Source organism: Sus scrofa, chromosome 13 (assembly GCF_054392235.1).
Source record: "Sus scrofa isolate SSC_HxYL_T2T_F1_AM1 chromosome 13, Sscrofa_HxYL_maternal_Yorkshire_Landrace_v2.0, whole genome shotgun sequence".
NCBI lineage: Eukaryota > Metazoa > Chordata > Mammalia > Artiodactyla > Suidae > Sus > Sus scrofa.
Window position 1 is genome coordinate 113230650 of NC_139395.1, and position 15068 is coordinate 113245717.

At 40.3% G+C, this 15068-nt stretch overlaps 1 protein-coding gene and 1 long non-coding RNA gene across 3 annotated transcripts in view; one reads left to right on the forward strand and one right to left on the reverse strand.

Annotated features, from left to right (window-relative positions):
* The window catches only part of LOC106505733 (uncharacterized), a 34700-nt gene extending 23373 nt beyond the window's left edge, over nucleotides 1-11327 (forward strand). Inside the window, exon 4 of the long non-coding RNA XR_014824238.1 lies at nucleotides 11197-11327. This is a non-coding gene — a long non-coding RNA (uncharacterized LOC106505733). The remainder of the gene's footprint in view (nucleotides 1-11196) is intronic.
* Nucleotides 1-15068, reverse strand: part of RARRES1 (retinoic acid receptor responder 1) — a 44878-nt gene that overhangs the window by 17847 nt on the left and 11963 nt on the right. The window lies entirely within an intron of this gene.

A 15068-nucleotide genomic window follows, 5' to 3' on the forward strand; every position in this document is an offset into this window, starting at 1 on the left:
CGCAGACGTGGCTTGGATCTTGTGTTGCTGTGGCTGTGGTGTAGGCAGGTGGCTACAGCTCCAATTCAACCCCTAGTCTGGGAACTTCCATATGCCGCAGGTATGGCCCTAAAAAAGCAAACAAATAGAATAAAAATAAGTAATAAATAAAATATGACACAAATGAACCTATCTACAAAATAGAAATAGACTCACAGTCATAGAGAACAGACTTGGTTACCAAGGGGGAAAAGATGGGGGAGGGATGAATTCAGAGTCTAGGGTGGGTAGATGCAAACTATTACATATATACAGAATGGATAAGCAACAGGGTCCTACTGTACAGCACAAGGAACTATATTCGGTATCCTGTAAAAACCCTAATGGAAAAGATTATAAGAAACAGTGCATATATGTGTATAACAGTCACTTTGCTGTACAGCAGAAATTAACACAATATTATAAATCAACTTTAAAGAATATTGTGGTCCCCACTGGGTGAAGCATCTGGTGTGGCTGTGGCTGTGGCATAGGTTGCAGCTGTGGGTTGGATTCAACCCCTGGCCTGGGATTTTCTATATGCCACAGTGTGGCCTTAAAAAAAAAAAAAGGGGGAAAAGAAGAATTTATGGGGTGTCAGGGGACACTCAGAGCCCATGCATGATAGTAGTTGCTTAGGGTTCATTTTCAATCTCAAAAGTTCTGGTGTAAGTTGAAACACCGATTTCAAGTTCTAATTCGTATGAATTACAAAGTTCATATACACACGAGTGTGTTCTCTCAGTCATTCACTGTCTGCCACCTAGTATGCCAAGCATCAAGGAGATACAAGGAAATAGAGTACCCATTCCAGCCTGACTATAAACTTGCTTCCCATGTGGAAACAGCTCATCTATGTAGCCAGAGCTGCAAGCCTGGGCACTCAGTGTAGGGCGGCTTCCTAGAGCAAGGGGGCCAGGCCAAGGTGTGGGAATGGAGTGCAGGGGCTGGCATTGGGAGAGGCAGTGAAGGTATAAAAGGGCTGGAACAAGGTCACAAAAAGCCTCTTTTTGTGTGAAGAGGCCTTGGAACTTGACCCCAAAGTGTGAGGGAGCCCTAGTAAGGTAAACGTAATGTGGTATTTAGGGTGTTAATGGAGAGTAAGACACAGCACAAAAAGGGCTTAGACGTGACTGGATCAGGGTAAAAGTCCAATGTATGTTCATGAATTTTATCATTACTAAAACCTATCCATATGAGGGAGAAAAAGAACTGCTGGAAAGGAGGGTCTGGCCCAAGATCAAGGCTAAGGAAGGCTGAGATCTGGATTCCAACCAGCTTGCTTTTACTCTGGTTTTTTCCTGACTGGATCTTGCAGTGAGCCCTTGGAGGGTGTAAGTAGGACCTGCAGGAGTGTGGCTGCACAAGGCTGCCTGGGCCTCTGGCTCCAAATCTGAATTCAGGTCCTCACTGCCCTACCCGAGTTAGAGGAACACACAGAACACTCTTCCCAACCACTCAGGCCCTACCAACAGCTGAGAGTCAGAGAAGGCAGCATTCCTCTCAGCCAGCAGGTCTAAGGCTTAAATCACTCACCATGCCAGCCTTGGGGCCCTCTCGCCCACTGCATGCACATACAACTTAGGAGTCTGCCTTTGATGTATGCTTAGGGGCCAGGCACTGCCTTTTACACTGAAGTCAGGCTGCTAGCTAGGGGTAAGTGGGGCGGGTGAGGAGGCCATTCAGGATAAGTGGGGGGCAGCAGAGTTGGTAGGTACCACTTGCTCAGGAACATGGAAGTTAGCCAGGAAGCAGCTGGATGTCACAGAAGAGATTCAGTAGGGATGGTGGTTGAAGCCACAGAATTTGCTGCAATCCCCCAGAGAAGGTGTGTCACTGGGAAGAGTCCTGAGGACCACCAGCCTCCCCATCGGGAATAAACTGGGGCATGCTCATGTGCTGTCTGTAAGCATTCACAAGTCTCCCTTAATCTTGATATAATTGGGCATGCTTTACTTTTTTTTTTTTTTTTTAAGGGCTACACCCATGGCATATGTAAGTTCCCAGGCCAGGGGTCATTCGGAGCCACAGCTGCCAGTTTACACCACAGCCATAACAATGCAAGATCCTAGCCATGTCTGTGACCTACACCACAGCTCACAGCAATGCCAGATCCCTAACCGACTGAGCAAGGCCAGGGATCCAACCCATATCCTCAGGGATACTGGTCAGATTTGTTTCTGCTGTACCACAACAGGAACTCCTAATTGGGCATATTTTAAATAAAGTATTTAGGATATTATTTGACTTGACAGATTTTTGAAATCGCATGGAGGCAAAAGTGAGTGGCCAGTACCTGTTTACAGGGAAAGAAACAACTGGATCAGCCAAGGCTGTGAGATGAGTCAGGAGGGAGCTGTCCTTCTGAAGAGTAGTTTCTTCTGATTTGATTTCCTCCTTTTGTTTTAATTAGGCCTGCTTAAGAGTGTCTATTTTGTCCAAAGTAAGATTTTTATGTTGTTGGTGGTATATTTCATCATTTATTAAGATTCAGCCCTTTTATCTCCCACAAAGGCGTCTCCCATCACCCTTCCTCTGAGTCACAAGTTCCTCTAAGACAGCTCTGCTGGTTCTCCTAAGATAAGGCAGCAGCCTCGGCCTTAGGCAAAGCAATACCAGCCAGGGCCTTCCTTCTGGTCTGGGATGAAGTGTCTTCTGCTCCTTGGGCCATCTTAGGTCTCTATGTTCCCTTTGTCTGTCTTTGATTAAACTATACTGTGATAACGAGATTTCTGTAGTTCAACATCCACCCTAGGAGTTCTGGACTGAGCACAGGGCTAGGAGCAAGGCAGGGAACAAATTCTCAGCCCGTCCTCAGGGCAATCAAATAGATCACTATAGAATTGATTCTTTGATCATGGGTGACTTAGAGCTATAAAATGATAACTGGAGAACTGACCTCGTCTGGGGATTGGGGAAGTGACTGAACTCTGAAGATTAAGGAGTTGACTGTGGGGATTTGGGGGTGGCGGTGGGGGGGGGGATGGCAAGTCATTCCACATGGAAGGAACAGTGGGGCTGAAAGCTCTGGGAAGCAGCCAGGAGGCCCAGAGGGCAGAAAGAGAGAAGCCAGGAGGCAGAACAGGCTGGCCCTGGAAGCTCAGTGTGGTCACGGGCTATACCTGCAAGCTGCAGTGAGGATTTTATTCTAAAAGAAATGGAAAGCCATGGGAAGGAAGGAAGGACTTTTTAAAGGTCCCTCTAGCCTATGCATGGGGAACTGGTGCTGGAGTGAAGAGGGGTCCAGAGTGAATGCAGAGACTACAGGAGGCTACTTGAGGGGTGAATGAACCAGGGCAGGGATGGCAGAAATGGAGTGAAATCTAACGTGGACAGATGTGGATGTGAGTCCTAACTAGTAAGTCAACATGCCCAGTTACATCACTCGAGATCAGAAATAATCACTAGAAACATGATTTGTATTAGGACAACATTAACAAATCAACCATCGTTTAAAGGACGCTTATATTTATAGAACAACAGATGCTCCCTTAGGCCTATGCTGGGTGTCCTAAGCACATCACACGTCTTACCTAGGCTATTGGAGCTCTGAAGTCCTGCACACAAGGGAGTAATCCAGAGAAGCAAACTAAAGAAACAATGAGGCAAACATAAAGAACTGATTTGTCGTTTCCAGGGAGCAGGAGGTGTGGGGGCGGAAGGACTGAGAGTTTGGGATTAGCAGATGCCAGCTACTATATATAGGATAGATAAATGACAAAGTCATATTGTATAGCACAGAAACTATAGTCAATATTCTGTGACAGGGAGTTCCCATCCTGGCTCAGCAATAACAAACCCAACTAGGATCCATGAGGATGCAGGTTTGATCCCTGGCCTCGCTCAGTGGTTAAGGATCTGGCATTGCTGTGACCTGTGGCGTAGGTCACAGACACAGGTCAGATCCTGTGTTGCCGTGGCTGTGAAGTAGCCTGGCAGCTATAGCTCCGATTTGATCCCTAGACTGAGAACTTCCATATGCCATGGCTGAAGACCTAAAGAGCAAAAAAAAAAAAAAAAAAAAAAAAATCCTGTAATAAACCATAATGGAAAAGAACATGAAAGAAAAAAATATATGTGCATGTGTGAATATATATATATTCCCATATATATATATGGGAGTAACTATGCTGTATGGCAGAAATTAACACAGCATTGTAAATCAACCAGGCTTCAATAAAAGTTTTTTTTTTAACAAAAGCAGCGAGGATCCGAATCAATCTCTGAAGATGGCAGAGTAGGACTCAGGCCCACCTCCTCTTACAAAACCCCAGAATTACAACCAATTGCTGAAGAACCATCAACAAAATAGACTGGAATCTACCAAAAAAGATATCCTACACCCAAAGACAAAGAAGAAGCCACACTGAAATTGTAGGAGGGATGCTTGAGTGATATAAGCAATCCCATACCCACCAGGTGGGTGACCTGCAGATGGGAAAATAACTCTATCACAGGAGTGAGAGTTCTGAACCCCATGTAAGGTTCCCCAGCCTGGGGGTCTCCCATTGGAAGGAGGAATATCTGTAGCACTTGGCATTCAGTGAAGGCCCAAGGGGCTTGTGTGTAGAAGCTCCACAGAACTGAGGGAAACAGAGACTCTGCTCTTGGAGGATGCACACAGGGTTTCATGTGCACCCTCCCAGGACAAAGCAGGGACTTAAAGAGGAAATACTGTAAGCAGCTAGGAAAAGCAACAAGTAACATACAAGGGAATCCCTATAAGGTTATTAGCTGACTTTTAAGCAGAAATTCTGCAGGTCAGAAGGGAGTGGCACGGTATACTTAAAGTGATGAAAGGAAAAAAATCTACAACCAAGAATACTCTACCCAACAAGACTCTCATTCAGATTTGAAGGAGAAATCAAAAGCTTTACAGACAAGCAGGAGTTCCTGTTGTGGCTCAGCTGTAACAAACCTGACTAGTATTTATGGGATTGTGGGTTTGATCCCCAGCCCACTCAGTGGGTTGAAGATCTGGCATTGCCGGGAGCTACTGTGTAGGTTGCAGACATGGATCAGATCTGGTGTTGCTGTGGCTATGGTGTAGGCTGGCAGCTGCAGCTCTGATTTGACCCCTAGCCTGGGAACCTCCATATGCCAGAGTATAGCCCTGAAAAAAAAAAAAAATGCTTAACAGACAGGGAGAAGCTAAGAGAATTCAACACCACCAAACCCCAGCTTTACAACAAATATTAAAGGAACTTTTCTAGGTAGAAAAGGTCACAACTAGAAACAAGAAAACTATGAAGGAGAAGGCTCACCAATGAAGGCAAACATATAGTAAAGGTAGAAAATCATCCACACACAAATATGATATCAAAACCAGCAATTGCAAGAAGAGGAGGTTATAAATGCAGGATACTGAAGATGCATTTGCAATTAAGAGACCACAACTTAAAACAATCTTGTATATATATATATATATATATATATATATATATATATATATATATATATATATATATAGACTCCTATATCAAAACCTCTTGGTAGCCATAACCAAAATCTAAAATAGGTACACATGAATATAAGAAAAATCCATCCAAATACAACACTAAATAGTTACCAAACCACAAGAGAACAGAACAAAAGAAGGGAAGAAAAAAGACCAACAAAAACAAATCCAAAACAATTAATGAAATGGCAATAAGAATACACATAATAGATAATTACCTTAAACGTAAATGGACTAAATGCTCCAATCAAAAGACATAGACTGGCTGAATGGATACAAAAACTAGACCAATATAGATGCTGTCTACAAGAAATCCACTTCAGTTCTAGGGAAACATACAATCTGAAAGTGAGAGGATGGAAGAAGATATTCCATGCAAATGGAAATCAAAAGAAAGCTGGAGTAGCAATACTCATTTCAGACAAAACAGACTTAAATAAAGATGGTTAGGAGAGACAAAGAAGGGCATTACATAATGATCAAAGGATTAATCCAAGAAGATATAACAACTGTAAATATATATGCACCTAACATAGGAATACCTCAATATATAAGATAACTGCTGATAGCCATAAATGGAGAAATTGATAATAACACAAGAGTGGGGGACTTTAACACCCTTCTTATAGCAATGGGAAGACCATCCATACAGAAAATCAATAAGGAAACACAAGCCTTAAATGATGCATTAGACCAGATGGACTTAAGAGAAATGTATAGAACAATCCATCCAAAAGCAGCAGAATACACATTCTTCTCTAGTGCACACAGAATGTTTTCTATTACAGATCATATTCTGGGCTATAAATCAAAGCTTTGTAAATGTAAGAAAACTGACATCATATCAAGCATGTTATCACAATGTGGTAAGACTAGAAATTAACAACAAGGAAAAAAACTGTAAAAACCACAAACATGTGAGGATTAAACAATATACTGTTGAACAACCTATGGATCACTGACAAAATCAAAGAGGAAATAAAAAAAAATACCTAGAAACAAATGACAATGAGGACACAATAATCCAAAACTTATGGGAGGCAGCAAAACCAGTACTAAGAGGGAAGTTTACAGCAATTACAAGCCTATCTCAAGAAATGAGGAAAGTCTCAACCTAACCTTACACCTAAAACCACTAGAGAACAAACAAAACCCAAAGTGACTAAAAGGAAAGAAATCAAAGATCGGAGCAGACATAAATGAAATAGAAATGATGAAAGCAATAGAAAAGATCAATGAAACTAAAAGCTGGCTTTCTGAAAGGATGAACAAAACTGATAAACCAGCCAGACTCATCAAGAAAAAAAAAAAATGGAGAGGGCTCAAATCAATAAAATTAGAAGTGAAAAAGAAGTTACAGTGAACATCACAGAAATACAAAGGATCATAAGAAACTGTTATAAGCAACTATATGCCAATAAAATTGAAAACCTGGAAGAAATTGACAAATTCTTAGAAAGATACAATCTTCCACACTGAATCAGGAAGAAATAGAAAAAAGTGAATGGACCAATCACAAGTATTGAAATTGAAATATGATTTTAAAATTTCCAACAAATGAGAAGTCCAGGACCAGATGGCTTCACAGGTGAATTCTATCAAATATTTAGAAAAGAGTTAACACATAACTTCCTGAAACTATTCCAAAAAATTGTAGAGGAAGGAACACTTCCAAACTCATTCTATAAGGCCACCATCACCCTGATCCCAAAACCAGACAAAGATACCACAAAAAAGAAAGTTACAGGCCAATATCACTGATGAACAGATACAAAAATTTTCAAAAAATACAGCAAATCTAACCCATCAATACATTGAAAGGATCGTACAACATCAAGTGGGATTTATCCAATGGATGCAAGGATTTTTAATATCAATCAGTGAAACACACTGCTTCAATTAACAAATTGAAGAATAAAAACCAGGAAGTTCCCATTGTGGCTCAGAGGTAACTAGTATCCATGAGGATGCAGGTTCAATCCCTGGCCGTGTTTAGTGTGTTAAGGATCTAGTGTTGCCATGAGGTATGGTAAAGGTTGAAGATGCGGCTCAGATCCCAAGCAGCTCTGATTTGACCCCTAGCAAGGGAACTTCCATGTGCCTCAGGGGCACCCCCCACCCTCCCAAAAAAACCCCAGAAAGTGGGCACAGAGAGAACCTACCTTAACATAATAAAGGCCATATATGATAAACACACAGCAAACACCATCCTCCCCCTTTTTTTCTGTCTTTTTAGAGCCAAATCCATGGCAAATGGAAGTGCCAAGGCCAGGGGTTGAATCAGAGCTACAGCTGCTGGCCTACACCACAACTCACAGCAACGCTGGGTCCTTAACCCATGGAGGAAGGCCAGGGATTAAACCCACATCCTCATGGATACTAATCAGATTTGTTACCACTGAGCCATTATGGGAATTCTGCTAACATCATTCTCAATGGTGAAAATCTGGAAGAATGCTTATTAAGGTCAAGAACAAGACAAGGATGTCCACTCCATTTCTATTCAACATAGTTTTTAGAAATTCTAGCAACAGCAGTCAGAGCAGAGAAAGAAATAAAAGGAATCCAAATTGGAAAGGAAGAAAACTACCCCTATTTTCAGATGACATGATACTATACATAGAAAATCCTAAAGGTGCTACCAGAAAACTGTTAGAGTTCATCCATGAATTCAGTTAAGTTGTAGAATATAAAATTAATACACAGAAATCAATTGCATTTCTATATCCTAACAAAGATCAGAAAGGGAAACTAGGGAAATAATCCCATATACCATTGCATCTAAGAGAATAAAACACCTAGGAGTAAACCTACCTAAAGAGACAAAAGACTTGTACTCTGAAAACTGTAAGATGCTGAGGAAAGAAATCAAAGATGACACAAACAGATGGAAAGATATACCATGGCTCTTGGATTAAAGATTCAATATTGTCAAAATGACTATACTACCCAAGGCAATCTACGGATTCAACCCAATCCCTATCAAATTACCAATGGTATTTTTCATAGAACTAGAATAAAATGTTTTAAAATTTGTATGGAAACACAAAACCCCCAAATAGCCAAAGCAATCCTGAGAAAGAAAAACAGAGCTGAGGCAATCAGGCTCCCTGACTTCAGACTATAATACAAAGCTACAGTCATCAAAACAGTATGGGGCTGGCACAAAAATAGAAATATAGCTCAATGGAACAGGATAGAAAGCCCAGAAATAAACCCATGTGCCTATGGTCGACTAATCTACAACAAAGGAGGCAAGACTATACAATGGAGAAAAGACAGTCTTTTCAATATGTGGTGCTTAGAAAACTGGACAGCTACATGTAAATGAATGAAGTTAGAACATTTTCTAACACCATACACAAAAATAAACTCAAAATGGATTAAAGACCTAAATCTAAGACCAGATACTATAAAACTCTTAGAGGAAAACAGAGGCAGAACACTCTCTGACATAAACCACAGCAATATCTTCTCAGATTCACTTCCAAGTGTAATAACAATAAAAACAAAAATAAACAAATGGGACCTAATTAAACTTAAAAAGTTTTTACACAGCAAAGGAAATCATAAACAAAATGAAAAGACACACCACAGCATGGGAGAAAATATTTTCAAATGAAGTAACTGAAAAGGGATTAATCTCCAAAATATACTAACAGCTCATGCAGCTCAATATAAAAAAAACAAGCAACTCAATCAAAAAATGGGCAGAAGACTTAAACAGACATTTCTCCAAAGAAGAGATACAGATGGCCAAAAAACAAACAAACAAACAAACAAACAAAAAAATGAAAAGATGCTCATAGAGAAATGCAAATCAGAAATACAATGAGGTACCACCTTACACCAGCTAGAATGGCCATCATCAAAAAGTCTACAAACAGGAGTTCCTGTTGTGGTGCAGCTGAAACAAATCCAACTAGGAACCATGAGGTTGTGGGTTCGATCCCTGGCCTTGCTCAGTGGGTTAAAGATCTGGTATTGCCATGAGCTGCAATGTAGGTTGCAGATGTGGCTTGGATCTGGCGTTGCTGCAACGATGGCGCAGGCCGGCAGCTACAGCTCTGATTAGACCCCTAGCCTGGGAACCTACATGTGCTGCAGGTGGGGCCCTAAAAAGACAAAAGACCAAAAAAAAAAAAAAAAAGTCTACAAACAATAAATGTTGGAGAGGGTGCAGAGAAAAGAAAACCCTCTCACACTTACACTGTTGGTGGGACTGTAAATTGGTACAACCACTATGGAAAACAGTCTTGAGGTCTCTCAATAAATTAAAAATAGAACTACCATATGATCCAGCAATCCTACTCCTGGGCATGTATCTGGAGAAAGTCATAAGATGAAAAGATATATGCACCCCAATGTTAATTGCAGCACTATTTACAATAGCCAAGATATGGAAGCAACCTAAATGTCCATGGACAGAGGAATGGATAAAGAAGATGTGATACATATATACATGGAATATTACATAGCCATAAAAAGAATGAAATAATGCCATTTGTAGCAACATGGGTGGACCTAGAGATGGCCATACTAAGTGAAGTTCGTCAGAGAGGGAAGGACAAACATCATATACAATCACTTATGTGTGGAATCAAAAAAAAAGGATACAAATGAACTTATCTGCAGCACAGAAAAAGATTCAGGAACTTTGAAAACAAACTTATGGTTACCAAAGAGGAGAGGTGGAGGGTGAGGGATTGACTGAGGGTTTGGGATTGGCATATGCACACTGTGGTATATGGAATGACTGGCCAATGGGGACCTGCTGTAGACCACAGGAAACTTTACCCAATACTCTATGATAATCTATGTGGGAAAAGATTCAAAAGAAAAACATGGATGGGTGTACCTGTATAACCGAATCTCTTTGTTGTATAGCAGAAAGTATCACAACATTGTAAATCAACCGTATTTCAATAAAACTTTTAAAAAGTAGGGACCACTGTACAACTGTTAGACAGGGGATGAATGAGAAAGTGGATGGGGCCAATCATTGGCTGGGTCTAGGGGTTCATGGCTGGTAGGTGGTAGCTTACAAATCAAGCTTACGCTCAAGCTTTATTATCCAACAACCCACTTCTGGGTGTGTATCCCAGAAAGTGGTAAGGATGTTATAGGGGACTCATGGGAGGATGTTCCTTGAGGCATCATGTTTGTGGTAGAAAGTTGGAGGCCATCTCATGTGCATCCCCCTGAGAAGTGGGCAGGAAAAATGGGGCTGCTATGCAGTGGAAAGAGGTAGCCAACTAGCCATTCATACAGCAGGAAAGAGAGATCCTCAAGGCTGGGAGTGAACATGGAAAGAACAAAATGCATAGCGTGCACTTACAAAAATGTTTTAAATAAAAATTAGCACAGCCACCAACAATATCTTTTATAAGAACACTCTCAGAAGAATACACATCAGCCCTTTTTAAGTGGTTGCCCATGGAAGGTGGGATGAATGGTGTGGACAAAGAATGTCACCTGCCATTTCAGTTAACAAAGGCTGCTGCCATTAAGCCTTCACAATGCATGCTGAGGGGCATTCAGGAAGGGGAAAGCAGGATATTTGCCCTAGATAGTTAAGATAATTATTGAAGGAATGATTTTAATGAACCCAGACTCTTCCATCTTCCCAAACACAGAAAAGTACTAAATCATTAAGATGTCTGTTTTTGTGATTAGCAGTAATCTTTTGATGTTCATATACACTTTTTTTTTTTTTTCAGCAAAAACTCCTACATATCCTGGCTCCTCCCTCACTTCTTTGAACAGTCCCTCAAAGCTATCTAAGAGGCCGTCTCCTGGACTATAGTCCTCAGTATGTCCACTGAATAAAATTTTCAACTTTCAGATTATACATTTTCTTCAGTTGACAGCTTTGGTGATCAATGAAGGGTAGACTTCTCTCTTTCACCAATAGAGGCCTCTGGGCCCATCTACCTCCTGAGAGTCCAGACACATTTGGGTGAGTCCCTCCTAGTTTTCAGATATCATTGGTGGCTGATGATCCTAGATTGTATTTGGTGGTGTTAGAAACTCCTCTCTGAGGAGTAGGTTATTCTTCAAGTTTAGTTTTAGGGGAGGTACTTGGGTTCTCCTCAGTTGAAAGACTGGGAAGACTTTGCTCAATTGAAAGACAATGAGTAGAGTTGGACAGGGTAATTAGGTGGGACACTGGTCTGTTTTTCCTTGGATTGGCTCCTTTAATAGAATGTGTTGGAATAAAAGTGAGGATATCTCAGGGGATCTTGCAGCTTCAAAGAAGGGAACTCTCCTCCCAGCTGGCCTTCTCAGACAGCTAAGACACTTGCAGGAGGATTGGAGGCAAGTCCTCATACCCTGCAGCCATCCCTATAGGGAAACTCATTCATTGTTTTTTAAGATTTTTATTTTTTCTATTATAGTTGATTTACAATGTTGTCAATTTCTGCTGTACAGCAAAGTGACCCAGTCACACATATATATATACTTTTTTCTCACATTATCCTTCATCATGTTCCATCACAAGTGACTGGGTATAGTTCCCTGTGCCAGGTTCTCACTGCTTATCCCCTCCAAATGCAACAGTTCGCATCTACTAACCTCAAACTCCCAGTCCATCCCACTCCCTCCTCCTCCCCCTGGGCAACCACATGTCTGTTCTCCAAGTCCGTGATTTTCCTCTCTGTTTTGTTTTTTATATACCATGTCTTCTTAATCCACTCATCTGTTGATGGGCATTTAGGTTGTTTTCATGTCTTGGCTATTGTGAATAGTGCTGCAATGAACATAGGGGTGCATGTATCTTTTTCAGTGAAAGCTTTGTCCAGATAGATGCCCAGGAGAGGGATTGCTGGATCATATGGTAGTTCTATATTTAGTTTTCTGAGGTATCTCCATACTGTTTCCCACAGTGGTTGTACCAATTTACGTTCCCACCAACAGTGAAGGAGGGTTCGTTTTTATTAAAAACCTGCTTGGCCAGGAGCAGGTCACTCAGTGGTCCAAGTACCCGCAGTGGTCTTATACTACCAGAGTGAGAAACTGAGACACCTAAGAAAGGGGAAACGACTCTAGGGTGACACCTAGCTCAACAAACAGCACACTGGCCCACCACAGGATCTTGATGGTTACTAGCAATTTTATTTAAATAAACCAACCTCAAAATGGGGAACAAAGCTTTCAAAACAAAAGAAAAAGGAGTAACACATTGCCAGCCTCCAATTAACGTCCCAGCCAGGTTCACGTACAAACTACTGGAAAGGCTCCCTCACTCAAAATCTAAATCATAGCTTCCTTAAGCAATTAACAGGGACAAATCTTAAAAGCCTTTTCCACAGATAGTAAAGTCTCAGTCATCTGAGCAAACAAATTTAACTTATTCCAACTGTTAGATATAAAAGTTTATATTGTCTCTACCTCTGGGAAATACCAACATTAAACTTACAAAAGAGCTTTATTTACTTGACTTAAAATGCTTACAAATTAAGTATTTCTAAATATAAGGGAACCTGGCCAGAATGAAGGTTCGCATGACCTAGGAAATATTCAATATGAAATTAATATCTGGTATTAATGCTAGTGTAAGCTTGTTGGTTTAATCAGTACAGGCATGTCTTACTTTTATCATACCTAGGTTATTTCTATTGCAGGGCTGATAAGCAAAAAAATAAAAATTAACTTAGTATGATGACATTTTCGTAAGTTATAAAATAAGGAGTTCCTGTCATGGCTCAGCAGAAACAAATCTGACTAGCATGCATGAGGATGTAGGTTCGATCCCTGGCCTTGTTCAGTGGGTTCAGGATCTGGCATTGCTGTGAGCTGTGGTGTAGGTCACAGATGTGGCTTGGATCCTGCATTGCTTGGGCTGTGGTGTAGGCCAGTGGCTACAGCTCCAATTAGACCCCTAGCCTAGGAACCTCCATATGCCTCAGGTGTGGCCGTAAAAAGACTAATTAATTAAGGTAAATAAGAGGTTTCAGGTGAACTCTTTAGGAGTGGTTATGCTTTGAGTATGTCTATATAAAACAGTTTCTCCAGATTTTTGGTTACTTGAAACTTCAGAGTTTGCTAAGTTTTAAGTTAAATGATGGGAATTCACTGAATATCCAGGTCACTTCAAATAAGATAAAATCTGGAACATTAATTGCTAAAAAGATGTAAATTTACCTACTTTTGTCTTATTATGAAAGGGAAACACAAAATGCTTGGGTTTATTACACACACATCTTATACCATACTGAGAAAAGAAATTCTGCTATGAGAAAATGTATGTTTCTAGAGATAATAAAAATACTCCTAAGTTTACCAATGAGGAAATTCTGGTATGACACACAGTCCACAATTACTTGCTGCTTGTCAGTTTTTGCTGCCTGTCAGCTTTTACTAGTGATTAGGTTTTAAGAGTTAAAATTGTAATATGTAATTAAAGCTACTACAAATAAGGAAAACATTTCAGTATGCAAGAAAAGTAGGATGTCTATTCTCAACAAAAGATGGTATGAAATAGAAATACATTTTGTTAAGGGGAGTGATTTTTGTCCTAGAGCTGATTGTCTTTGGATGGAAAAATAAGAGACAAACTAATACGGATGCAGAAAGTTGTGGAATATCTGTAGAAAGAGAGCTCGGAAAGAACTGATTTGTGCATATGGCCAGGCTGGGACTGGAATGAAGTTAATTAGGTAAATGAACTTTGGTGTTGGATATAGGCTGGTGCAGGAATGGAGTTTGTCTATTAAGAGAACAGTTTTCATAGATATTGAACTACTTTTGATAATAGATCGTGAGTTTCTTTGCTTTCTAAATGATCTGTATTTGCCTTCAAAATTTTTATTGTCACTTTGGTTGAGTGAATACATATTACTTCACAGTGACCTCTGATCCTATTTGACCAAGTGTTTTAAAAACCTTTTGATATTTTTTTGGACAAACATCCCAAATATCAAATTCTAATTAAGATTCTGTAGCCTGCCAGCTAACTTCAGGATGCTTCAAAAGGCCCCTGAAATATCCCAAAGAGAGATATTAAACTACGCCTATTTGGTATATTACATGGGAAATACTGTCAAGTAAGTTGCAATAAAACCTTCTTATTGTATGGATAAATGACATTAATATAGATATTCCAAAACTAATGTGGAATTTCTAAAACTATTATATCAGGACATATCAGGTTATCAATCATAATTCTGATATTATAGTTATTACCTTAAAATGTTGTATGTCACAGAAATACCAATTTTCTTGTCAATTACATTGTTATCAGATCTTTAACCATGGCTTTTTAAGTCTTTTGCCATTTTTAGATAATTATTGCTTTACTCTGATGCTTTTCATAAGATGAAGATCTTCAAGAGGATTCATAAAAAGGACTTTTTAACAAATATGTTTCTGATAACCTTTATTTAGTCTTTTGTCTTTTTAGGGCCGCACCCGAGGCATACGGAGGTTCCCAGGTTAGGGGTTGAATTGGAGCTGTTGCTGCCAGCCTACACCACAGCTCACAGCAACGCTGGATCCTCAACCCATTGATCGGGGCCAGGGATCAAACCCGCAACCTCATGGTTCCTAGTGGATTCATTTCTGCTGCACCAAGACAGGAACTCCCCTGTTT